The 26693-nt window shown below is 47.2% G+C and overlaps 1 long non-coding RNA gene across 1 annotated transcript in view; it reads right to left on the bottom strand.

The window, feature by feature from the left end:
- Positions 1-1705: 1705 nt before the first annotated feature.
- The window catches only part of LOC311587827, a 48090-nt gene continuing 23102 nt past the window's right edge, over positions 1706-26693 (bottom strand). The window contains exon 4 of the long non-coding RNA XR_014775982.1: positions 1706-1717. This is a non-coding gene — a long non-coding RNA (uncharacterized lncRNA). The remainder of the gene's footprint in view (positions 1718-26693) is intronic.

Below are 26693 nucleotides of genomic sequence, written 5' to 3'. Positions count from 1 at the left end.
CCCAAGTTCTTTTGCCAACAAGATGTTCTAGCTAACCTTGAAAGTGTGCCTAGTAGTTGGGGGCAGCTGGGCTTGGGGAATTTTTGGTGATTAATAAGACCATAGGGTATGCTGATCATAAACACAGTTTATGCTCAACCTGACCTTGTATAGAGATTCTTTTTTTTTTTTTTTTTTTTTTTGGTTTTTTGAGACAGGGTCTCTCTGTGTAGCCTTGGCTGTCCTAGACTCACTTTGTAGACCAGGCTGGCCTCGAACTCACAGCAATCCATCTGCCTCTGCCTCCCGAGTGTTGGGATTAAAGGCGTGCACCACCACGCCCAGCTAGAGATTCTTTTACATCAGCAACGAGCTGAGATGGTGTGGCTGGTGGGCCTGAAATAAAAATATTTTTAGTTATGCTACCTGAAAGGAGCAGGCCTCAACAAAACAAACAAACGATAATTTCTGTAGTAATAGAAGAAGATGCTGAGCGAGTGCTAACTATAGTGATCATGAGGTGGAATCTTGCAATGTAGCCCAGGCTGGCCTCAAAACTCTAGGCAACCATCCTGCCTCAACCTCCTAGGAATATACACCATTGTGCCTTGCTCACAGCAGACACTTTGGCTATGGGCTCAGCCATCTTTGTAAGGCACATCACTGCACACACAGACAGCAGGATCCTTAGACTAAGTAGTAACTCAAGCAGAAGCAGGAGTGAGTTTAAGTTGAGATTATGTCAAACTTGAAGAAGGATGAAGCTAGAACAGTGAAGAAGAAAAAAAAAACATACAGAATGAGATCATCGTGGACACTGAAGCATCCTGGGAATGTGTCTTTAGACTGTAAAGCACCATCAGCAGAGAGAAACGTAAGCATCTGAAGCCTGTGTCCACATGTGCTAGTGAGGTGGCTGAGTGGCTAGTGTGAGAGCTGTGAGGTCTGTGCCTGCTTCTTTGTGCTATGATCAGAGACAGAGCCCTTGGTGTGGTGAGAATTTGCGGGGGAAGGGGTTCATTTTTAAACACAAGAAGTGTCATGTGAGTATGTTTTTGTTTTAATCCCAGGTGTGGGATATGGGGCTGCGTCAGATTGCCCACAGCAGCTGACTGTGATTTGCCTCATGCTCTGGCAGGGGTGTGGGTTTGTTTGTTTGTTTTTCTTGTGTGTGTGTGTGTGTGTGTGTGTGTGTGTGTGTGTGTGTGTGTGTTTGGTTTGATAGTTTGGAATTCTGGGAACTCTTCAGAGGGTGTGTATAAATGCCAGAGCCCTGAGAGGCAAGGGCTGCTATTCCCCCTTGCTGCTGATGCTGTTTGCTGGATTGCTGGTTGGAGATAGCCTGACTACGAAGATCTAATATGCCTCCAGGAACTTGACAGGATATTGATGCTCCTCTTTCTCCTCTAACCTTCTTTCTCTCCTACTGGTTGGAAAGGACATGGGTGGTATAGGAAGGTAAGAAAAAGAAGCCAATAAAATAGCCAAATTAAAAAAAAAAACACCAAAACCATTATACTGTTGCTGTAATCCTATCACTGAGGAGGCAGAGGCAAGTGAATCTCTGTGAGTTCAAAGTCAGGCAGGTGTACATAGGGAATTTCCAGGCTAGCCAGGGCTACATGATGCGACGCTGAGCACAGTGGCTTAGCCTTGTAATCCTATGATTTAGGAAGGAGGGGCAGAAAGACCAGAAATTCACGGTCATTCCCAGCTACATAGCAAGTCTGAGGCCAGCCTGGCCTGCACACTAAGAGTTTTTTTCTTCTTCTTTTCTTTGGTTTTTTTCAAGACAGGGTTTCTCTGTGTAGCCTTGGCTGTCCGGGACTTGCTTTGTAGACCAGGCTGGCTTCGAACTCACAATGATCCACCTGCTTCTGCCTCCCGAGTGCTGGGATTAAAGGTGTGCACCAACCCCCTCACCCTGCCTCCACCCCGTTCCTCCCCCAAACCTCTCCACTTAGCGTACTTATAACTTAAATGTTCCCCAGATGCTCTTGTGCCCCCAGCCTGCAGGACTCTTGGGGAGTTTCAGAACCTTCGGGGGGCGGCCCTAATGGGAGGGCTTCAAGTACTAAGATGTACCCTTGAAGGGGACAGTGGACTCCAGTCCCTTTCTTGTTCTTTTCTTCTCTGTGTGTGTTTGTGTATGGTCCACATGAGTGCAAGCACACATGTGTGCACATGGACATGGAGGCCAGAGGACACCCTCGCTGTCAATCCTCTGTACTCTGTACTTTGAAATGAGTATCTCACAGGTCTAGAACTCTCCAAGTAGGGACTTACCTGTTGCCACCTTGCCAGTACTGGGATTACTATCTTGGACTACTATGCCTGCTTACCTTTCCCTCTCTCTCTCTCTTTTGGTTTTTTGAAACAAGGTTTCTCTGTGTAGCCTTGGCTGTCCTGGACTCACTTTGTAGATCAGGCTGGCCTCGAACTAACAGAGATCCGCCTGCCTCTGCCTCCCGAGTGCTGGGATTAAAGGCGTGCTCCACCACCACCCGGCCTTTTTATTTTTTTTTAACATGTTTTTTTAAAAAAAAGATTTATTTATTTATTTTATGTATATGAGTGCTCTGCTTTTTTAAAAAAAGATTTATTTATTTATTATTATGTATACAATGTTCTGTTTGTATGTACACCTGCAGGTCAGTGGAGGCCATCAGATCACATTATAGATGGCTGTGAGCCACCACGTGGTTGCTGGGAACTCATGACCTCTGGAAGAGCAGTCAGTGCTCTTAACCGCTGAGCCATCTCTCCAGCCCGAGTGCTCTGTTTCTGTACACACCAGAAGAGGGAATCAGATTCCATTACAGATGATTGTGAGCTACCATGTGGTTGCTGGAAATTGCCCTCAGGATCTCTGGAAGAGTAGCCAGTGCTCTTATCCACTGAGCCATCTCTCCAGCCCTCTTTCTCTTTCTCTACAACATGAGTTCTAGTCCAGCCAGGGGTACATAGTGAGACCCAAGAAAACCAAACTAACACACAATGGCTTATGAGCCAGCTTTCCCACAGAAGTGGAGCTACCGCCCCCTCATCAAAGATGGCTCTTTGTACAGCAAATGGAGACAGTCACAGGAAAACACAACCGGAGCCAATGCAGAGATCATCATCAGCCAGGCCCCACGGATACAGGTATACCACAGCTTCCACACCAAGGAAGAGGGCACGGGAAGATTGTAAAAGCCAAACCACAAGGAAGTCTGTGGTGACATAGCCTCTTCTAGACATGGCTGCCTGAACAGGACCAGAACAATGGCAGCGTCAGGGGACATGTCACTGTGGGGGTGGGGGAGGGGATGTCCCATGGTTCCACCCCTAGACAAAGAACTAAAAGCAACTAAAGATTGCTGGAAGAAGAGTTAACTTCTCCCAGGGAGGAGACCCCTTACTGGTTGTCCAGTGTAGGTAGAATGATCATTTCTGAAGCCATGTACACGCACATGCACACACAACAGAAACAGACTCAGCAAGCCATTTCTTTTTTTTTTTTCTGAGACAGGGAGTGGTGGTTTGAATTGGAATGGCCCCCATAGGCTCAGTGTTTGATTGCTTAGTCTGCAGGACCTTGGGTACTTTGATAGGATTAGGATTACAAAGCGTGGCCTTGTTGGAGAAAGTTTTCAAAGGCCCACACCCATTTATTCTCACCTCTCTCCCTCTCTCCCCATCCCTCTCTCCCCATCCCTCCCTTCTTCCCTCCTTCCCTCTGAGCCTCTGAAGCTGTAAGCAAGCTCCAATGATGTGCTTTCTCTTATAAGGGTTGCCTTGTGTCTGTCACTTCACAGCAATACAACAGTGACTAAGACACAGGAACTCACTTTCTAGACCAGGCTGGCCTTGAACTCACAGCAATCCATCTGCCTCTGCCTCCCAAGTGCTGGGATTAAAGGCGTGTTCCCCTATACCCAGCTTGAAAGGGTATTTTAAAAAACAAACAAGAGCCGGGCGTGGTGGCGCTCGCCTTTAATCCCAGCACTCAGGAGGCAGAGGCAGGCGGATCACTGTGAGTTCAAGGCCAGCCTGGTCTACAAAGGCAGCCCAGGACAGCCAAGACTACACAGAGAAACCCTGTCTCAAAAACAAACAAACAAAAACCCCAAAAAACCAAAAAAACAAGCAAACAAGCTCACTAACTAACCAAGCAACTTGAGGGAGAAAGGGCTTATATTGACTCACAGTTCAAGAACCCCATCAATTCATCGTGGCAGGGATGTTCAGGAGGCAGGAGCTGGCAGCAGCCAGCCACATCGCATCTACAGCCAGGAAGCCAAGAGTGACGAATGCTCTCCTTCAGTTTCCTTTCTCCTTTTTATTTAGGCCAGGCCCCCTCCCTGCCCATGGAATTGGACGTCCCACCTCAGTTAGCCTCATCTAGATGATCCCTGTCAGATGAGCTCAGAGGTTTGTCTTCTAGGTGAAGCAAGATTCTGCCAAGTTGACACTATTAATCATTGCACGGTCCAGCTAAGAGTTAGGTGCTGTGGCGCATGCCTGTGACTCCAGGAGGCAGAAGCAGGCAGATCGATGTGAGTTTGAGGCTAGCCTGGTCTACAAAGTGAATCCAGGTCAGCCAAGGCAGAGAAATCCTGCCTTGAAAAACAAGAAAGAAAGAAAGAAAGAAAGAAAGAAAGAAAGAAAGAAAGAAAAGACAACCCTAAAACCAAACCAAACAAACAAACAAAAAAACACAACAACCACAACCACAAAAGCCCAACCCAAAACAGATTCTAGCCAGGAGTAAAGGATTTTATTGTTGTTTTCCTGGAGGTCACAGATTTTAAACTTAAAGTTTTTTGGTAGCATTGGGGATTGACCCCAGGGCCTTGTGCATGCTCAGTGAGTGTTCTATCACTGGACTGTGAACCCAGGCCAGAGACTGTAGATTTAGGCAAGGTAATGGTGACCAGATCCCTCCTACCAGTTCTGGCAACACGGGAGACTGAATCTGGGGCAGTGTGCATGCCCTACTTCTGAGCTACAGAGCTGGGATTTTGGAATGATCTCTGTGCTGAAGGTCTCCAGTGGTTGAAGGAAAATCAGAGCTGCAGAGACCAAGTAGAAGCTGCTGTGGTCCAGGTGAGAGGCTGCCGACGCCTTGTTGTGATGACTTAGTGGCTACGGAGAGGGGTGGACCTGCCAAAGGTCACATGGCTAGTTAGTGACAGGCTACTGGCTGATTACACAGGCGTTTCCTACCAGGAAATAAACCTTTTCCACTTGTTTGTTTAGGCCTGAGTTTAATATGTGCTATTTGATAGAGACGGATATGTAGGGGGAGCGGCCAGCACAGGTGGCTTAGGTAGGAAGAACAGGTTACATTTCCCTGGCTTACTCCTGCTGGATGTGGTAACTGATCAGTGTGCCCTAGTGACCGGTACACCTGGGGAAACCACACAAAGTAAGCTGTTCTCTTTGAAGTGGAGGTTAACATGTCCCCACCCCCATCTACAGGAACCTGTATGTTGGGTCACATCCCATCCTCTCACAGCTGCCTTCTCTCTTCTCCTTTGAGTTTGCCTGGGAGCGTTATTTGCATTTTCTCATTTAATTGGCATATAAAATACCAGTTACAGGTGACCGGCCACTTTATTGGGGGTGTTGCTAGCCTTTCAGGCTGTGCTTCCTAAACATTCCTTATTGGACACTGGTTTGTCCTGAAAGACCCTGTTATAAGAAAAGATGGGCCGGGAGGTGGTGGTGGCGGCGGTGGGGGTGCACACCTTTAACCCAACACTTGTGAGGCAGAGGCAGCTGGATCTCTGAGTTTGAAGGCAGCCTGGTCTGCAGAGTTCCAGGACAGTCAAGGCTACACCGAAAAAGCCTCTCTCAAAAACCAAAAACAAACAACAACCCCCACTCCTTCACCCCCAATAAAAGAAAGAAAAGACAGGTAGGATGAGTGCATTTGGGGACAGTGGCTTCTAGAGGCTGCTGTATGGGGGGTAGAGGGGTTCCTGAGGAAAGATACAGGAGGAAAGGATCTTACTTACTTTTCTACAGCTGTGACAATCAAGGCACGTCTTAGTTAAGGCTTCTATTGCTGTGACAAACCACCATGCCCAAAAAGCAAGTCGGGAAGGAAGGGGCTTATTTGACTTACACTTCCATAGCACTATTTATCATTAAAGGAAGTCAAGACAGGAACTCAAATAGAGCAGGGAAGTGGAGGCAGGAACTGAGGCAGAGGCCACGGAGGGGTGCTGCTTACTGGCTTGCTCAGGCTGCTTTCTTATAAAACTCAGGGCACTAGCCAAGGATGGAAACACCCACAATGGGCTGGGCCCTCTTTCATCAATCACCAATTAAGAAAATCCTTTATAGCCGGATCTTATGGAGGCATCTTCTCAATTGAGATTTTTCTCCTTTCAGATAACTCTAGTTTGTGTGCCACGCTGACTAAGAGCGGCCAGCACAGTGCAACATATAACAGAAGTGTTTAGCTGGGCTTACAGTTTCAGAGGGTTAGAGTCCGTGATGGTTGAGTGAAGGCATGACTGGAGGAACAACTGAGAGCTCCCATCTCAAACAGGAAGCAGGAAACAGCACACTGTGGGAGGCTCACTCCCAATAACATACCTTGTTCAACAGGGACATGCATGGGCTCCCAGGACACAGCACAATTAGCTAATAACCTCATGGCTACATGAACGTAGCCCAGGCCTGCCTTAAACTCTGGGATTACAGGAATGAGCTACCATATCTGGCTCAGCAGGAACGCTTTTAAAATGGGACCCTGCTGGGAGTGGTGGCGCACACCTTTAATCCCAGCACTCCGGAGGCAGAAGCAGGCAGATCTCTGTGAGTTTGAGGCCAGCCTGGTCTACAAAGTGAGTCCAGGACAGCCAAGGCTACACAGAGAAACCCTGTCTGGAAGAAAACAAACAAACAAACAAAACCAAGTAAACGAACAAAAAACCCAAAACCAAACCACACTAAACCAGTAACAACAAGGAAAAAAAAAACACAAAAAACAAAACAAACGAACAAAAAAACCCAACCAACCAAACAAACAAAAAAAGCCCTGAGACCCTTAATAATACTGATAACCGGGCTCCTGAGGACACTGAGGAGAAACACTGGTGATCAAGTTCCTCTGGAGGCTGGCTTTTGGTTGACTAGCTTTTCTCATAACCTTCTAAGGTTCACAAGCCCTTGCTGTACCTCAAGTGGGTAGCCAGTGTTTGCAATGCAAAGTAAGCTCCTGCTGCTGAGAGGAAGAGCCGAAGCCACACCCCCTCATGGAGTTTGCCTATGACGACAGTTATGAAGTGGTGGCAGAGAGAGAGAAGTTAGTGTTTACTTTGAGGAGGTGTTGGACTAGGCCTTGTTGAGTGACTACACAACGGAAGGAAAGGCTTAGGAAGAGGGAACAGAGTGTTTCTACCATCTTCACCTCAGCAGAAGAGATCACTCTTTCTTCTCAATTTCCAGGTTATTCACATTTCTTCATTTATTTACTGTGTCCTAATCATGAGCTTTTGCCCCTTCCTCTTCCAGGAGATGCTGAGGGTCTTGAGGACAGGGGTTATATTTATACCTTTTACTCTAGAGCCTGGCTTCTGAGAAGAAGATGGTTGTGTGAATGAACGAAGGAAGGAAGGAATGAATGAAGGAAGGAAGGAATAAGTGGAGGTAGCTAAGTGGAGTATTGCCTTAAATTATATGTGAGTGTGTATTTAAAACCATTTCCCGTGGGACTGGAGGTGTTAGAAGCTCAGACGCATGCTTGCTTGCTTGCTTGCGCTCATTAAACCCCAGGTTGCATCCTCACCGCTGCATAGACTGAGCGTGGTGGCACATGCCGGCAAGTCAAGCACTGCTAAGGCAGAAACAGGAGAATCAGAAGTTCAAAGTCATCTTTGACTATGTCGAGAGTTGGGGGTCAGCTTGGACTACCTAAGAACCTGGCTTAAAGTAAGTAAGTAAGTAAGTAAGTAAGTAAAGTAAGTAAGTAAGTAAGTAAGTAAGTAAGTAAAGTAAGTAAGTAAGTAAGTAAGTAAGTAAGTAAAGTAAGTAAGTAAGTAAGTAAGTAAGTAAGTAAGTAAATATGAAGACAGCTGGGCATGGTGTGACACACTTGTAATCCTAGCACTTGGGAGGCAGAAGAAGCAGGTGGATGTCTGTGAGTTCAAGGCCAACCTGGCCCTCATAGTGAGTGTCAGGTCAGTCAAGGCTACATAGTGAGGACTTGTCTCAAAATAGATAGATAGACAGATGAGTGTATGTATGTTAATCTGGAAGGTGCATCTAGCCAAGGAAACAAGTAAACAGCTGACATACAAGGAGTGACAGTGAACACCGAATGGCCACAGCTAAGCAAGAGCCTGCTCACTTCCTGGGCCTTTCTGGTAGGCAAAATGCCTGAGGGTAAATTTAGATAACCATTCCAGGTAGTGAGCAGAGGGGACCAGAAGGTAAAACCAACAGTCAAACATCTTTCCTTTCCACACCAGTTCAGCTGGCCTTTTGTGGTGTGTATGTGTGTGTGTGTGTGTGTGTGTGTGTGTGTGTGTGTGTGTGTGTATTTTAAAGTACCTTGACACCTGTGGGCTTATCTCCCAACAGACTTTTTTTGCGGCGGGGGGGGGGGGGGGGGGCACGCGTTGAGACAGGATCTCTCTGTGTTAGCCTTGGCTGTCCTGGACTTACTTTGTAGACCAGGCTGGCCTCAAACTCACAGCGATCCTCTTGCCTCTGCCTCCTGAGTACTGGGATTAAAGGCGTGCGCCATCGCACCTGGCCCTACCAGCAGACATTTGTGAAATGGTCTTTCTGAATCACTGACAAGTTGTAGACTTGTAAATCCGAGCCATGAAGCTTTCCCTCTGAAAAATGTCAATTACACAGAATTTCCAGAAATCTGGAGTTTGGGAGGCTTTGGTGGTGGTGGTGGTGGGGAGGTGGGGGGAGGGGCGGAGAGGGGCCAGAGGGGAAGGGAAGGGAAGAGAGGAAAAGAGCTCTTTCCCTCCAGTGCCCAGGAATTAAGCACTAAATGGTATCTCTCTCAGCAATCACGCCCCGAGGCTATGGGTGGATCTCAGGTGTCAGTAGTTGGCTACTGTGAGTGTAAAGCCCTGGGTTTAATTTCCATCAGGGCAAAGAAATATAGGTTAAGAAATCAAAACCTGCCGGGTGGTGATGGCGCACGCCTTTAATCCCAGCACTCGGAGGCAGAGGCAGAGGCAGAGGCAGAGGCAGAGGCAGAGGCAGAGGCAGAGGCAGAGGCAGAGGCAGAGGCAGAGGCAGAGGCAGGTGAATCACTGTGAGTCCAGGACAGCCAAGGATACACAGAGAAACCCTGTCTCGAAAAACCAAAAAAAAAATCAAAACCTGCTGGGTGTGGTGGCACATGCCTTAATCCCAGCACTTGGGAGGCAGAGGCAGGCAGATCTCTATGACTTTGAGGCCAGCCTGGTCTACTAAAGGAAGTCCAGGAGGACAGCCAAGGCTACACAGAGAAACCCTGTCTTGAAAAACCAAAACCAAAACCAACCAACCAAACAAACAAAAAAATCAAAACCCACATAAGTCCTTGTCAAAACAAACCCTTGTGGTGTACATATCCTTTGGCCGATTCTTATTTTCCTGTTGCTCCTCCTGTGCTGCTTTTTTGAGGCAGGATTTTGCTGTGTATCCAAGGCTGGCCTAAAATTTACTCTGCAGCCAAGCCCTGAATTTAAGGAGATCCTCCTGCCTCAGTCTCCTAAAGACTGAGGTCATAGCTGTGTGTCTCCACACCTGGCTCCCATTTCTTCTTACCAGGAAACAGTTGAGTCACATTGTAAATCCAGAGAAGTAACCTGAAGAAGCATGCTTGCAACCCCAGAGTTGGGAAGGTTGAGGCAGGAGGATTGCCATTGGTTCCAGGCGAGCCTGGGGTTACAGTGTGAGAACCTGTATCAACCTAACAAACAAACCAACAATAATAATTTTTGCCGGGCGGTGGTGGTACACCTTTAATCCCAGGATTTGGGAGGCAGAGGCAGGTGGATCTCCGTGAGTTTGAGGCCAGTCTGGTCTACAGAGTGTGTTCTAGGACAGCCAGAGCTGTTACACAAAGAAACCCTGTCTTAAATTAAAAAAAAAAAAATTAAAGTATGGGCTGGCTAAAGGGTTGGCTGAGCAGTTAAGAACACTGGCTAGAGCCGGGCGTGGTGGCGCACGCCTTTAATCCCAGCACTCGGGAGGCAGAGGCAGGCAGATCGCTGTGAGTTCAAGGCCAGCCTGGTCTACAAAGTCAGTCCAGGATGGCCAAGGCTACACAGAGAACCCTGTCTCAAAAACAAACAAACAAACAAACAAACAAACAAACAAAAAAGAACACTGGCTAATCTTCCAGAGGACTGAGCTTCAATTCCCAGACCCACATGGCTGCTCACATCTATTGTAACTTCAGTTCCAGGGTATCTGACACTCACACAGACACATGAGCAGGCAGAACACCAGTGCACATTAAAACCAACCAACCAACCAAACCTGGAGATGTATCTCTCTTGGTGGAGTGCTTTACTTAGCAAGCAGGAAGGCTGAGTTTTGTTCCCAGCACAGCATAAAACCAGATGTGGTGGTGCAAGCCTGTAATCCTAGCACTGAGGAGGGAGGAGAAGGGAGGAAGATGGGGGTTGGGGTGTGTGTGTAGAGGGGGTGGGAGGAGATGAAATATATAAACTAAGTAAAGTATGTCTGAGATAAAGACAAGGAGGCAGGTTGGAGATGGAAGGTGTTCAGAGTGTGGAGAAAACATGGGAGGGGCACACGGGGGAGCACATGGCCTTGGAAGTTTGTTCCGTACAGCTAAAGGAAATGGCTTAGTGAACTGGACCCCAGGGAGTGAGGCCTTGGCCATGGGCAACACGGAATCAACATAATATTGGAGGGCTTCATCCTGTGTGGTGGAGCGCAGAGAAGCCAAGTAACATGGCCAACACAAGTGATGGAAAACAAGCCATGGGTGGAGGCGTCGGGTGAGAGATGCCAGCCTGGCCCCGGTGAGGTCACCGTGCCAGCTATTTTCACTTGGGAAAGAGAAGCTATGGGAGGAGTTGCAAGCCTTGCCAAACCTAACAGTCGAGGAAAGAGACTGAGCCCCAGGCACCACAGCTGCAGAGGAGCTCAGCAGGGTGGGGCCCCCAGGGGAGGCCACTGAGTTCTCCAGGGAGAAAGTGGCAGAGGGCACAGCCACCTAAGTCCCTCTAGAGTCAGTCACAAGTGGTCCAGGCAACCTCACAGGGGACAGAGGGATGCAGAGGAAGATGGTGTGGCTATGCTGAGGGGCTGGGCCTGGTGGGCGTGGTAGCATCTCCTCCTGGTGATTATATATGTCTAAAGTTCTGTGGGTGGTGGGCATGGTGGGCCTGTGCCTGTAATCACAGTACTTGAGAGACAAGAGGATTGCTACCAGTTTGAGGCAGCCCAGATTGTTGTTGTTGGTTTTGGTTTTTCAAGACAGGGTTTCTCTGTGTAGCCTTCGCTGTCCTAGACTCCCTCTGTAGACCAGGCTGGCCTTGAACTCACAAAGATCTGCCTGCCTCTGCCTCCTGAGTGCTGGGTATTAAAGGTGTGCACCACTGCATCCAGCAAGGCAGCCTAGATTGTATAGCAAGTTTAAGGCCAGTCTGGGCTGTATGAACCCCTGTCCAAAAAATAAAACAAAGCAAAAACAACCAACCAAACAAAACCCCACCAAAACAAAAGTGAAGATATTTTATTTTGTAGTAATAAATGTCACGAAATGCCAAAAATAGGGAAATATTTACTCTCCTGGGCTGACTCTGTCTTCACTCTGGGCTGACATATCGTCACTGCATGCTTTATGTCCCTTGAAGAAGACCGTTTTAACATGAAGAGCTATACACAAGCCCGGGAAGGTTGTTGGTAAGTAAAGGTACTTTCAGCCAAGCCTGAGTTTAATTCCCAGGACCTACCTGATAGAAGAGAATTGATACCTGTGACTTGTCCTCTGGGCTCCACAGGCATGTTATAGCATATGCACACACACAACACACACACACACACACACACACACACACACACACACACACACACAATTAAGTAAAATGTAGTAAAATAGAATTTAAAAGGCCCAGCAGTTAAGGCCGCATAACACTAAGTTCAGTTCCTAGCACCCACGCTGGTGGCTCACAACACCTGTAGCTCAGCTCCAGGGCATCCAGCATCCTCTTCTGGACTGTGACCCCACCCATACTTACAATGTGCACATTCCTTCACGCACAGACACAAATACATACACATAATTAAAAGTAAATCTTTTTTTTTTTAAAAGCCGCACATATCTCTTCTTTGCCTTTTCATTTCACAACCCTCTACTTCCCAGGGGCTGGACTTCAACATAAGAATTGGTGGAGGGGGCAGTGCATGGCCTAGGAACTGGTAGCCTAGGGTGTCACCAGGGCCCATTGATGTGCTGCTGGAGATCATGGCCAGGGCTTTGGGCCTGCTGACAAGCTCTCTACTCCTTGAGCTACATCTCAGCCTTTGGTGTCTGCTCTTCTGAAGACACCAGCGCTGAGGAGAAACTCTTATCTCTGACCCTGCCTGACCCTAGTGATTCCTAATGGCCCTGCCTCCCAATATCGTCACAGAGTAGCCAGGGAGTAGGAGCCCTAAGGAATGAAAATGTTAGTAGGAAATCCCATGGCTGGGTGGGGCCAAGGGTGAGGAATGCCAGAAACTAAACTGCCTGAGGGGGAAGGATTATCTCCCAGATAGTTTGAGTACGCACATTTGGCCCCTGTTTGTTCAGTCTTTTCTAAAAATTGGACAGCTGCTACTGGCCGGGCAGACAGAAGCTGAGCTGAGATCTCTCTCTCTCTCTCTCTCTCTCTCTCTCTCTCTCTCTCTCTCACACACACACACACACACTCACACACATATACAAACACACACACATACTCACACACATATATAAACACACACATATTCATACACATATACAAACACACACACCACCATACCAAACACATACTCACACACACATATAAACACACACACACACACACACACACACACACACACACACACACACAGCAGAATATCATATTCACACACACACAAGACTTCAGTTCTGGCCCAAACTGTGAATAAACCCATTTCTTTTCACTAGATCCTGTTTCTCAGTTTTTTCATAAAGCTGAGACTTCAGATTCTGGATGCATCAAGGGTTGAGTCATTGACACATGAATGAGAGAGAGAGAGAGAGAGAGAGAGAGAGAGAGAGAGAGAGAGAGAGAGAGAGAGAGAGAGAGAGTGTTTGGGGGCACAGTGCACAACTGGGCCCACAGCAGAAGGTGTGAGCCTTGCACTGCTGAACCCTGGAGTTGATCAATGTTTTTAGGAATGGTCAGACAGTTTCCTACACCTCTCTTCTTTTTCCCTTTGATTGTTTTGAAAAACAAAATAAATAAAGTTTACCTTTAAAAAAGAGAAGAAAATAAAGCTGGGCGTAGTGGCGCACACCTTTAATCCCAGCACTTGGGAGGCAAGGGCAGTCATATTGCTGTGAGTTCGAGGCCAGCCTGGTCTACAAAGTGAGTCTCGGACAGCCAAGGCCACACAGAGAAACCCTGTCTTGAAAAACAAACAAACAAACAAAAACAAAACAAACAAACAAAACAAAACAAGGGAGGCAAGGTCTCTGAAAGCTTGAGGCTAGCCTGGGCTATCTATCTATCTATCTATCTATCTATCTATCTATCTATCTATCTATCTATCTATCTATCCAAACCCTGGCTGGAAAAGTGGTAAAGGCAGAATGGCAGACTATGGCTACCCGGGCCATAGAGACATTCAGAGGCTAAGAGCACTGGCTGCTCTTGCTGAGGACCTGGGTGTGGCTTCCATCACCCACATGGCCACTCACAGCCTTCTATAACTACAGGTTCAGGGGATCTGATGTCCTCGACTGGTCTCCGAGGGCACCAGGTATCTGAGGGGTGGGCAGACCTACATTCAGGCAAACCACTCATACACAAATTAAAAATAAACAAATCTCCCTCTATATCTATTGTCTCTACATATTGATTATGGGTGTGGTGATTCATGTCTGTAATTCCAGCATCTGGGACGCTGAGCCGGAAGACTACCCATGGGTTGGAGGCCAGCCTGGGCTGGCTACATAGTGAGACCTTGCTTCAAAAAGAAAAAGTTGTCCTTAGATGGGCAACACTATTCCGGCTGTCTGGAGCAGGAGTTCTAGTGATCACGGCTCTGGTGCTGCCCTCGATTATCCAGGCTTGAGGCCTAAGATCACATATTCTGTCTGAACTTGACTCAGTGATGGAGCTCAGGCCCATCCGATGCTACTGAGAACTGATGGCACGCCACAGGCCAGGCACTGTGCTGTGTGTATCCTTCTTCCCATATGATCACTGGCTTATTTTAAAAAGCAAGAATTATCGTCTCCACTTAGAGATAAGGATTACAGAGCTGGCATAATGTCACACCGTTGGCTAGAAAATGAACCAAAGATGCTTTTCACGCTGAGCCAGCTTTGGGCTTTCGCCAGCCTCAGTTGTTCTGACATCACAGCTGTGCAGTGAGAATTTAAAAGTGTGGGCAGGTCTCTAGAAAACTGTGATGTGCCAGCATCCCTGGAACTCAAGGAGATGAGGCAGGAGGATAGCTGCAAATGTGAGGCTGTCCTGGACCAAATTGGGAGTTCAGAGTTATAGCATGAGATCCTGTCTCAACAACAACAACACCATCATCATCATCAACAACAACAACAACAACAACAATTAACAAGAAAAGGGTCTGGAGAGACGCCTTGGCCACTAAGAGTGAGCACCGGTGTTCTGACACCAGCAGCCATAGATTACACCGGGAATCTCACACACCAACAGCCTCAGCTTTGAGAGGGGTGATCACAGGAGGAACACAGGGGCTCACTGGCTTCCAGCTCACCTGAGAAAACATGAGCTCCAGGGCCAGGAAGTCACCTTGCCTCAAAGAAATAACTGGCAAGCGACAGAGGTGGATACCCACTGCCCTTTTCTGGCCTTTGTGTGCATGCACTGGCTTGAGCAACTGTGAGACCTATGCTCCCCCCCCTCATCTCTCTCTCTCTCTCTCTCTCTCTCTCTCTCTCTCTCTCTCTCTCTCTCTCTCTCACACACACACACACACACACACAAAATTAATTAATATTTAAAAGACAATTGGCTGGCAAGATAGCTCAGGGAGTAAAAGCTCTTGCTGTCAAGCCCTGATGACTTGAGTTTGATCCTTAGGACCCACATGGTGGAAAGGGAGAAGCAATGCCTAAAGGTTATTCTTTGATCTCCATTGCTCCCTCTGTGTCCTGGCATGCTGCGCATGTGTGCGAGCACGCACACACACACACACACATACACATACCACTACACCACACACACATACACACACTACTACACCACACACACACCACATACGCACCACACACACACCACATACACACACCACACACATACACACACACACCACACACACCACACATACATCACTCACACTACACACACACACATATCACACACACACAGACATTTGCACATGCATGTGCACACAGAGGCACCAGCTGGAGAGATGGCTCAGTGATTAAGAGGACACTCTACTTTTGCAGACAACCCACATTCGGTTCTCAGCACCCACATGGCTGCTCACAGTAGTCTGTAAGTCCAGTTCATGGGATCTGTTTCCCTCTTCTAGACTCTTAAGAGCGCTCATATGGTAGACAGTCATATATGCAAGCAAAACAGGCATACACATAATAAACAAACAAACAAACAAAATTCCAAACCAAAGCTAGATGTGGTGGTGTATACCTTTAATCCCAGCACTTGGGAGTCAGAGACAGGTGGATATCTGTGAGCTCAAGGCCAGCCTGATCTACTTAGTGAGTTCCAGGACAACCAGAGATCCTGTCTCAAAACAAACAAACAAACAAACAAACAAACAACAAGAAAAGAAAAAAACCAAGAAAATTGATTGATAGGTAGATAGATATAGATACATAGATAAATGTAATTGAAAAGCTACCACCAACAAGAAAAAGGAACAGGACTATAATTCCAATACTGGGGAGGCAGAGGCAGGAGGATTTCCACAAGTTCAAGATCAGTCTGATCTGCATATCGTGTTCTAGGCCAGTCAAGGCTATTTGGTAAGATCTCGTTCCAAAAGACAGAAAGACAGACAGACAGACAGACAGAGAGACAGACAGAGAGACATAGCTATGCGGACCCAAATGCTCCAGCTTTACTGTTTCTGCATGCGCATGCGTCTATGCCTATGCAAGTGCACACACACTGGCCTTCCTGCCAGCAGCTGCAGTAGTTCTGCTGTTTTGTGGAAGACGTCTCTCCTTGTCTGTAATGGGGAGTGAGATTCCCATAGGTGTCAGTTCCTAAGCTCTTTCTCAGGGGACCGCTTATTATGGGAAACCACAGCCAGGAGTAGCAGGGTTTCGTGTTTAGCTGGGCCTTCTCCTGCCCTTCTGAATTCAGAAGCCTGTTCTTTTCAGACCTCCTTTTGTGGGCCCCTGTTTACGCTGACTCCTCCCAAGGCCACACCCACTGGCTTTTTAAAAAGCTGTTTCAGTGGTTTGGAGTACCGCAAGACAAATAAGGAAAAGGCTGACAGGTGAGTTCCGAACCCCAAAGCACCCTGTTCTGCTGCCTGCCTGCCAGGGGCAGGGCGGCTTGGGCAGTGCCACATCTGGGTGTCCCCCTGAAAGCGCCTGAGGTGTCTCATGGGCCCAGAGTCTCCACAGGAGTTTCACTCTGCCTTGGGTTTGTGTTGTTCTTGGAATTAGCCAATTAATCACACAAGATTCTGTGTCTACTGGTGCCATTGGGCCACCTCTAGGAGGCGGACAGAACCAGACTCAAATGTTGCCCCGGGACAGGAAAATAGCGTGGGGCCCTCTGATGCCATCTTCTCTGGGTGCCGACTCCCTCGGATTGGCTATGCTTCTGGCATTCTCACCAACACACAGACTCAGCTACCTAAGGAAGAAATGTCATGAAGTGACTATACTATAAGGTGTTTGGTTTTGGTTTGATTTTTCAAGACAGGGTTTCTCTGTGTAGCCTTGGCTGTCCTGGACTCACTTTGTAGACCAGGCTGGCCTCGAACTCACAGAGATCTGCCTACCTCTGCTTCCCGAAGTGCTGAGATTACAGCGGTACACCACCACACTCGGCTTCCTTTCCATTCTTGAACACTTCAGTATGAATGTGTCTCCTTGGCTGAGACACATGCTAAAGTAGAAGGAAGTTTGGGTAGGGAAGAGAGAGAGGCAGGACAGAGATACTGAGAGGCAATTTTATCGCCCCCCCCCCACACTTGTGTTTGGGGTGCGGCCAATGTCCTTTCCTGCAGTGCCAGGATCCCACAGTAGGCCCACAGATATCGTTGAAGGTCTCCATATGCAGAACGTAGCATCTGATATTCATCACAGTCTGGGTGAACTGGGTTTGAAATTTCTTCTTCTTCTTCTTTTTTTTTTTTCCCTGAGACAGAGCTTCTCTGTGTTAGCCTTGGCTGTCCTGGACTCGCTTTGTAGACCAGGCTGACCTCGAACTCACAGCAATCCACCTGCTTCTGCCTCCTGAGTGCTGGGATTAAAGGCGTGTGCCACCACACCCGGCTGAAATGTTCTTTATTCTGATGAGGAAACTTGATGGGGTTGGTAGTAAGATTCAGGACAGTCCTTTCTTTTCTTCTTTTTAGATTTTTAAATTTTATTTTATGTGTATGTCTGCGTACCACATGTCTGTGCCTAGTGAGGCATCAGATCCCCTGGAACTGAAGATATGGATGGCTGTGAGCCACCATGTGGGTGCTGGGAACCGAACCCATGTCCTTTGAAAGTGTAGTCTCTTCTCTTAACTGCTGAGCCATGGCTCCAGCCTCCAGGCCAGTTCTCTCTGACACAGGGTTCAAATGCATTCGAACAGAAATCCTTATGGTCTGTGACAGGCTCTCAATAGCACCAACTGAGACAGACTGGTCTGTGGGGCTTGAACAAGGAAGGACTGGGCTAGAGCCAGGTAATGGCAGCCCATGCCTTTCCTCGCTGTGCTTGGGAGGCTGAAGCAGCAGGTTCAGAGGTTCAAGGCCACCTTCACCTATGTAAGGTCTGAGGGCAGCCTGGGCTATTAAAACTCTATCTTGAAAGAGAGCGAGAACGAGAGAGAGAGAGAGAGAGAGAGAGAGAGAGAGAGAGAGAGAGAGAGAGAGAGAGAGAAATGAAGAAGAAAAAGGCTTGAATGAGAGATGACCTGGCATGTTGTGGCCTTCCTGGCCAAGGGCAGCTGGCTGCCTCCCTGAGAGAAATCAGGGCACAGCCACTGGGGAGTTGTTTTTGTTCTGAGGACAGGGAAGAGGAGACTCTTGGAGCTGCCTTGGGTTTCATGCCACGGAACCAGTCAGAGCACTTTCTGGGCTCTCTAACCCAGCCTTGGAGTTGGGGCAGCAATTTAGGGGGTTCAGCATGGGGGCTTCGCTTTAGAGCTGCCCCTGGAGCCAAGGGTGGGGGCCCATGCCTGCAAGCCCTGCCCTCAAGAGGCGGAAGCAGGTGGAAAGCCTCAAGGTGAAGCCATCTTGAACCACACAAGCAGACTGTCTCAGACACCAAGCCTAGTAAATGGAAAGGCAGTAACTTTCCTTGGGATTACGGCTCTGAGAATCAGCTCAACGTTGAAACAAACTGAAGAAAAGGCGGGGAAAGCTGAGCTGACACTAGAGCACTGTTAAAATAGTCTGATAAGGAGAGACTGCGGGGGTGGAGTTGGTGGCTGGCCAGTCTGATGGTGACCACAAGTGCTGGGTCCTGTAGACTGCATTCCAAAGCTCAGGTGTCAGCTAACACTCCCCAGCACCCCAGTCCTCTCTCCCTTCTGGCTGGGGAGGGTAGAGAGATGAAACTATGGCCACTTGGAGACTCCTGGTAAGCCTTTGGCTCTTCTGAGAAGCCCCATCACCTGCTGTAACATATTTGCTGTCCATATTCCTGAAACATGGCCTCCAGTTAGACTGCTATCAAGACAGATGGGATGGCTGGAGACCACAGGAGCTTATTTCTTACCAAGCTCTGGGCCGCAAGTCAGCTGTCAAGGCGTCCATGAGAGAGCTTCCTTCTGGAAGCTGGCGTCTCAATTCTGGTGCCTGCCACCTGTCTGTGCCTCTGTGTCTTCTGTGACTTTGGTCCCCTTCCCCACCTCGTCACTGAATGTGTCATGGTGTAGTTTCCAGCAGCAGGCCTTCAATGCCTCAGATGAGTCTGGAAATCCAAGCTTGAGCCGCCCACTGGCTGTCTCTCTTCAGCTTCGTTCACTGTCTTACTTATGCTCCCAAGTCTGTAATGGCTAGGCTGCTCCTTCCTCTGCATTTTGGCCCACTGTGCCCCGTCTGTTTAGAACCACCCTTCTCTCTTTTTGTTCCTCACGTCTTTTCCATCCTTAGGTCTCTCTCCTCAGTGAGATCTAGCCTGTTCTTCACAGAGAATTCTTTTTCTCCTATCCTTTCCTTTCTGCTGGTACTGGGAATCGAACTCACAGCCTTGCACAAGTACCCTTCCACTGAGTTACATTTTTAGTTTCCTTTTTCCTTTCTGGTTTGAGACAAGGGTCTTGCTCAATTACCCAGGCTGGCCTTTAGCTCACTCCGTAGCCCAGGCAGGCCTGGCAATTGCAATCCTCCTTCGGTGGCTTCCCAAGTATCTAGGATTACAGGCATGGTGGGCCAGGTCTGGTTCCACTGAGACTCTTTACTGTGGCCTTTTGTGTCTGGCTAGGATCCTTGTGTTTTTCTCAACATATAGCACAGTATACTGGCCTTTGTTTTATTACTTCTGTCTCCCTGCCAGACTGAGCCCCTTACACACAGCTCTGAGGGGAAAGGTCTCCTGGCAGCTGGGAGCCAAGGAATACCAAAGTCACACTGCACAACGTGAGATTTATTGGGAAGGACTCAAGAGGGTGTGTGGTGGATGTAAACATGTTTTGTTTTGATCCCAAGTGTGGGATGTGAAACAGACTTGTGTGAGGGTATGTGGTGTTTGTTCTCTGGAAACAGACTTTTGAGAGAACACATGGTGTTTGTCCACTAGAAGAGGAACTCTTGCAGGGGCATGGATATGTATGTATGTATATATATATATCCCAAAACAAGAGGCTTGGTTTTTTGGTTTTGGTATTTCTTCCCATTGTTTGGCTGGTCAACACTCTGCTTTGAGAAGTTCCTAGCGAGAAATGCTCCTGAGGACACTGCAATTTCCTCACTCTATCATTTACCATTACATGGATGATATTTTGTTGGCTGATTCTGATGCAGATACTTTAGAGAAAGTGTTTAAGGAAACGTAAAGAATTCTGCCATGCTAGGAGTTACAGATTGCTCCAGAAAAAATACAAAGAGGAGATTCAATGACCTATTTGGGCTATAAAATAACTCAACAAGAAAATTGACCACAATAGGTACAGATCCATAGAGCCCAATTGCAAACTCTTAATGATTTTCAAAAATTAGTGGGGGATATTAACTGGCTGTCAAGGTTCCGGGCTTTGACTGCTGCTCCAGATTCCAGCTGCTGCGGTAGCATTCACCTTTGCTGAATTGTTGGTTTGCTATTTAATGGGTCTGGTGGGATCCTGATGCTGAAGAATGGAATCACTCAAGGAACTAAGTCTAAGAAGGGCTAGCCAAGTATGGCCGCACATGCCTTTAATCCCAGCACTCTAGAGGTAGAGGCAGATAGATGCTATGGGTTCAAGGCCAGCCTGGTCTACAAAGCTAGTCCAGGACAGCTAAGGCTACACAGAACCCTGTCTCGAAAAACAAAACCAAAAAAGGTCTATTTTTCCTGTCCCCATTAACCTCTTTTCTCACCTATTTAGGGAGAGAGTCTTAAGACTTGGGAGGTCCAGGCAGGAGGCACCAGCTCAAAGGTCTTTGTTTTTTTTTTTTTTATTTTTCGAGACAGGATTTCTCTGTGTAGCCTTGACTATGCTGGACTCACTTTGTATACCAGGCTGGCCCCTGAACGCACAGCAATCTACCTGCCTCTGTCTCCCAAGTGCTGGGATTAAAAGTGTGTACTACCGCGCCTGGCTCAAAGGCGAGTCTTAGCGGCACAAAGAAGCCAGCCTGAGCTACAGGAGACCGGGTCTCAACCTCCTTGTTACCCCCCCCCCCCAAAAAAAGAGTAGAGCCCAGGATTCTGAGGTAGCATGGTAGATGAGTCAAGATGAAGAAACTGCTAAAGCCATCTGGATTTCTGCCGTTCAGAGTGGATATCATGTGCTGGTTTGTGGGAGGCCATTGACGGAGGTGTTGGCAGGGTTTGCGTTCCTAGACCCCTAAGCTGAGGGAACATAAAGCTCCCACGTTAGCCTCTTTTTCTCTCATTCTCATTTCCAGTCAGGCTAACTTTCCTTTGTCATTATCCAACAACACTACCCACCACGGGGTGACACTGCAGTGGAGACAACCTGAAGTGGATGAAATCTGGCTCTCCAGGCTCCTGTTTCTTTCACTGCCTCCTAAGCATTTGCGTCAGTCATGGCCGAACTTTACTTACTTAGCATTTGTTTGTGGTGCTGGGGCTACAACCTGAGGCCTCCTGCCTCCTGCCTCCTGCATGCAAGGCACATGTTCTGTCACTAAGTAAGATAAATCCCTAGCCCCAAACAAATCTCTCTCTCTTTGAGATGAAGTCTCATATGGTTCATGCTAGCTTCAAACTTGCTATGCTGCTAAGGGTGGCCCTGAACACCTAGTTCTCCTGCCTCTGTCTCCTAGGTAGTGGGATTACGGGAATGGGTGCTACCAAGCCCTGCTTTTTTTTTTTTTCCTTTTAGTGTTTATAGTTTTCATTTGTTATAAAATATTCAATACAGTCAAATAGGTAGTGTGTGTATATATGATAAAACAAGACATTAAACATCTTTGCTTTACTGCCCAAGTAGACATCAGTAGCTTCCAGGCCCTCTGCCTTGCTTTATGTTCAGCCTGCCCCCACTTCCTGTCCACTGGAGATGATGAAGATGACATATTCTGTGTTAACATTTTAAAAAAAGATTTCTTTCTTTCTTTCTTTTTTTTTTTTTGGTTTTTCGAAACAGGGTTTCTCTGTGTAGCCTTGGCCATCCTGGACTCACTTTGTAGATCAGGCTGGCCTTGAACTCACAGCGATCCACCTGCCTCTGCCTCCCGAGTGCTGGGATTAAAGGCGTGTGCCACCACGCCCAGCTAAATTTATTTCTTTTATTCATTTCTGTGTTTGAATATTTGCCTGCATGTGTGAGTGTGTACTATATGTGCACAGTGTCTGCAGAGGCCAGAAGAGGACATCAGATTCCTTGGATCTGGACTTATAGAGACATGCTAGTTTTAGTTTTTTAAAAATTTATTTATTTATTTTGAGGTTTTTGAGACAGGGTTTCTCTGTGTAGCATTGACAACTGTCCTAGTTACTTTGTAGACAAGACTGGTCTCGAACTCACATCGCTCTTCCCACCTCTGCCTCCCGAGTGCTGGGATTAAAGGTGTGCACCACCATTCCTGGTTTAAGATTTATTTTTATTTTTATGTGTATGTGTTTTAATCGCATGTATGTAAGTACTCACTTCTGTGCATGGTGCCCATGGAGGCCAGAAGAGAGTGCGAGATCCCCTGGAACTGGAGTTACAGCCAGTTGTGACTCTTCAGACTGGTCCTACAGACTAAACCAGAGTCTCTTGAAGAGCAGTCAGTGCTGTCAACCACTGAGCCATCTCTTCAGCCCTGATGGTTTGTTTTTTGAGAAGGGATTTCATGCATCCTTATCTTTCGAGTCCCTGTGTTATAGCTGAGGCTGTCTTTGAATTCCTGACCCTCTTTTCCTCTACCTCCTGAGTGCTGGATTATGTGTGTGTGTGTGTTTCCACGCCTGTTGTTTTGTTGTTAGTGTTTTGTTTTGCTTTGAGACAGGGTCTTACCCTGTTGCCTAAGCTGTCCTTGAATTCACTATCTAGCTCAGGATGGCCTTAAACTCATAACAATACCCTTGCCTCAGCCTCCCACTGTGTGAACTCCTGTGGCTGATTCACGGCCAGCATTATAAGCAATCTGGACTTTTTTTTTTTTTTTTTTTTTTTTTTTTTTTTTTGCTTTTTAGGGTTTCTCTGTGTAGCCTTGGCTGTCCTGGACTCACTTTGTAGACCAGTCTGGCCCTGAACTCACAGAGATAGACTGCCTCTGATTCCCAAGTGCTGGGATGAAAGACATGCGCCACCACACCCTGCCCCAGCATAGATGTATTTAACTTAGTTCTGAGGCTCCAATCCAAATGACATACACAAATTCTGCCAGGGGCCTCGTGTCCTCTGCGGCTGACTTTCTGGTGTGGATTGCAGTGGCATGGCAGGAGCTTTTGTACAGGGTAGACTCTCAAATCTCACATCAAATTCATATGCATAAAAATAAATCTCACAGGAACCAGAGAAAGAGAGGTTTACTTTTTTTTTTTTAAGAATATTTATTATGTATACCGTGCTCTGCCTGCATGTATGCCTGCAGGCCAGAAGAGGGCATCAGATCACATTATAGATGGTTGTGAGCCACCATATGATTGCTAGAAATTGAGCTCAGGACCTCTGGAAGAGAAGTCACTACTCTTAACCTCTGAGCCATTGCTCCAGCCCCCGAGAGGCTTACTTCTTTCCAAGAACCAACCTCCCCTTATGGTCCACCTGCTAAAGGTCCCAGTACCACCACAATAACACCAGGTGTCTGATACACAGGCTTTTTGGGGAAGACACTTAAACCATAGGAGGCTCTTAACTTTTTCTGTCCAGATAACTCACATATGTGGGACAAAAGGCTCATGAAATGAACTCTATCCCATCCACTGGGCCCTCCCTCCAGTCCCCAGGAGCATCTCAAAGTCAATCAGCACCTCCTCCCTCCCTAGAGTCCCCCTCACCTTCCAGATAACCAATGCCAAGAACTCAGGTGCGGGGCTGGGGATAGAAGAGGCAAGCAAGAGGCCTCTGGGTCAGAATTTACGGAGAGGTGCCTTCTGACAGGCAAGGTGGGGGTACCTCCTTGAATTCTGTGTTCTAGATCACTTGCTGGCCTGACTTTCATTCTGGTTTTGTAATGGGCTGGAGTATCCACAGGCGTGGAAGGAGAAAAAGAGGCTCAGAGGAGGGTAGGAGAAAACAGATAAGCAAGCAAGCAAACAAAAAACCCAAACAAAAATTATGTTTAAAAGCCAGGCATGGATGCCAGGGGGTGGTGGTGGTGCACGCCTTTAATCCCGGCGCTTGGGAGGCAGAGGCAGGCAGATCGATGTGAGTTTGAGGCCGTGCTGGTCTACAAAGTTAGTCCAGGACAGCCAAGTCTATACAGAGAAACTCTGTCTCAAACACTCCCTCCCCCTGAAAAAAAAAAGCTGCACGTGGTGACTCATGTCTATAATCCCAGCACTCAGGGGGCAGAAGCAGGCGGATCGTTGTGAGTTTGAGGCCAGCCACGTGCAGCCAAGGCTACACAGACAGAGAAACTCTGTCTTGAAAAAACAAAACAAAAAAAAAAAACCAACCCAAAAAACAAAAAACCCAAAAACAAACAAACAACCAAAACCAAAACCAAAACACCATTATGTTTAAAAAACCAGGAGCTGGAGAGAGATGGCTCAGGTGTTAGGAGCACTGGCTGATTGCCCTGAGGACCAGGAAGGTCAGCCACATGCTGGGTCACAACCACCTGTAACTTCAATCCCAGAAGATCCAATTCCCTTTTGTGGCTTCCTCTGGAACCTTCATGCAGGGGGTGCACTATATACGCTCAGGCACACACATGTTAGCTCTGTTTTTTAACCCTCCTCCCGCCCACACTTAAAAAAGTCAGGTGCTGACGAGATGGCTCAGTGGTTAAGAGCTCTAGTTGCTTTTTACAGAAGACCCAGGCTTGGTTTCCATCACCCACAAGGCTGCTCATGATCATCTGTAATCCAGTTCCAGGGGATCAGATATTCTCTTCTGACCTCCTTGGGCACCAGGAATGAACGTGGTACACACACATAGATGCAGGCCCTGAACACACACTCAAATAAAACAAAGTAAAAATTCAAAAGCTAAAGGGGGCTGGGAGAGAGTGCTAAAAGGCCAAGGCAGTGTTCCAGGACTTTTCCTGGGGAGACATGAACCAGTGTCTGCTCACCCTACACAGGGCACTGACCATAGTCCAAAGAACCGGTCCCACCCAAGTCTAGTCTAGTGACCAATGAGCTCACAGGATTTCTTATAAGGAGCATGGTTAAAGGGTTACTTACAGGGGTATGGGTGACTCAAAGGCAGCTGTTTCACCAAAAAGTCCACTCCAGCACCCGGCAATGACTCATAAAAGTATCATTCGTGCTCCCTGCCCAGCTTGCAGGCATCTCCATCAGAGCGTCTCTGTTCTCTAATAATTGTCAACTGCTTATTTAACCTTGGGGTAGGGCCTTGTAACTTTCATTAACTTCCCGAGTCTTACCGATTTTCCTCCAGGAGGGAAATGTTTCACTTGGGAGGAGATTTCCAGGTTAATAGGTGGACATCCAAAGTCAGTGTGGCAAAGTGAGAAACATAAGGACCAGAGAGCAAGCCTTCCCATATAAGAGGTCTCTTAGCCACAGGCCTGGGGCAGCCAGCCACACATCGTCTAGATTGGTGACAGCAATGGGCATCAGGGAAAGTGCCACCCGCTCCCTGTGCTCTCATTAGGTCTCTGAGTTTCCTGGGGAGGTCTCTTGGGCTCACAGGAAAGGGGCCAGTGGCAAAGAAGAAACCACGGCCCCTTTGCTCCTGTTTCTTCCTCAGACCTGACATCTTAGGCTCAATGTCATATGCCTCACCCTAGACATAGTGACTCAGGGCTGGAAGTGCCCTCAGTGACAGCTAGCTCTGTGCTGTCCAGGGTGGCAGCCACACATGACTTTTGATCCCAATATGTGGCTGGTCTGAACTGGCATGAACTGTAGATATAAAACATTGTAGATTTTTGAGGACTAAGTTTGATAAAGTAATGAATGCAGAATAACTATACACACACACATTATATACATAAAATCTCACTGCATAGCTCAGGATATCACTGAACTCAACACCCTTCCAACATCAACCTCCCAAGTGCTGAGATTACAGTCACATGTCAATATGTCTAGCTTTGTACTTTATTTATTTATAGTTAAAAAACAATTTAAAAAATACATTTATTTCACATTCTCATTTGGGAAGCTGTTAACCTGCACCCCCTTGTATACTCAGGTGATTAATTTTAATCTTTCTCAAGTCTCTGATGGGGTTGAAGACCAGATAGTTTAGTTTTACAATTAAGCTTAGTTGTTTAGGGGTCAAGATGTTTTTAGGTCTGGATAGATGTTTTAAATTGATAATGATGAGATATGATAGATATTGATTTACATTCAGAATTTTAGACACACCAAATTAGGAAAGATGTTTTCTTCAAGGCTGCCAAATACAAATAGCCACTAAGAATATAACATTTATACAATTCCTGATTGTTTCATGGTTCTTCTTGCTGCAGGTAGTTTATTGTATATATGTGTAATAATATAAATGTATATGTTTAAAAAAACCAAACATTTATTTATCAGGGCATGGTGGTGCATGCCTTTAATGCCAGCACTCAGGAGGCAGGGGCAGGTGGATCGCTGT

The sequence above is a fragment of the Acomys minous genome (genome assembly GCF_964271855.1).
Source record: "Acomys minous genome assembly, chromosome: 17".
NCBI lineage: Eukaryota > Metazoa > Chordata > Mammalia > Rodentia > Muridae > Acomys > Acomys minous.
Note: the sequence above shows the minus strand (reverse complement) of the source record. Positions and strands in the feature narration are given on the sequence as shown.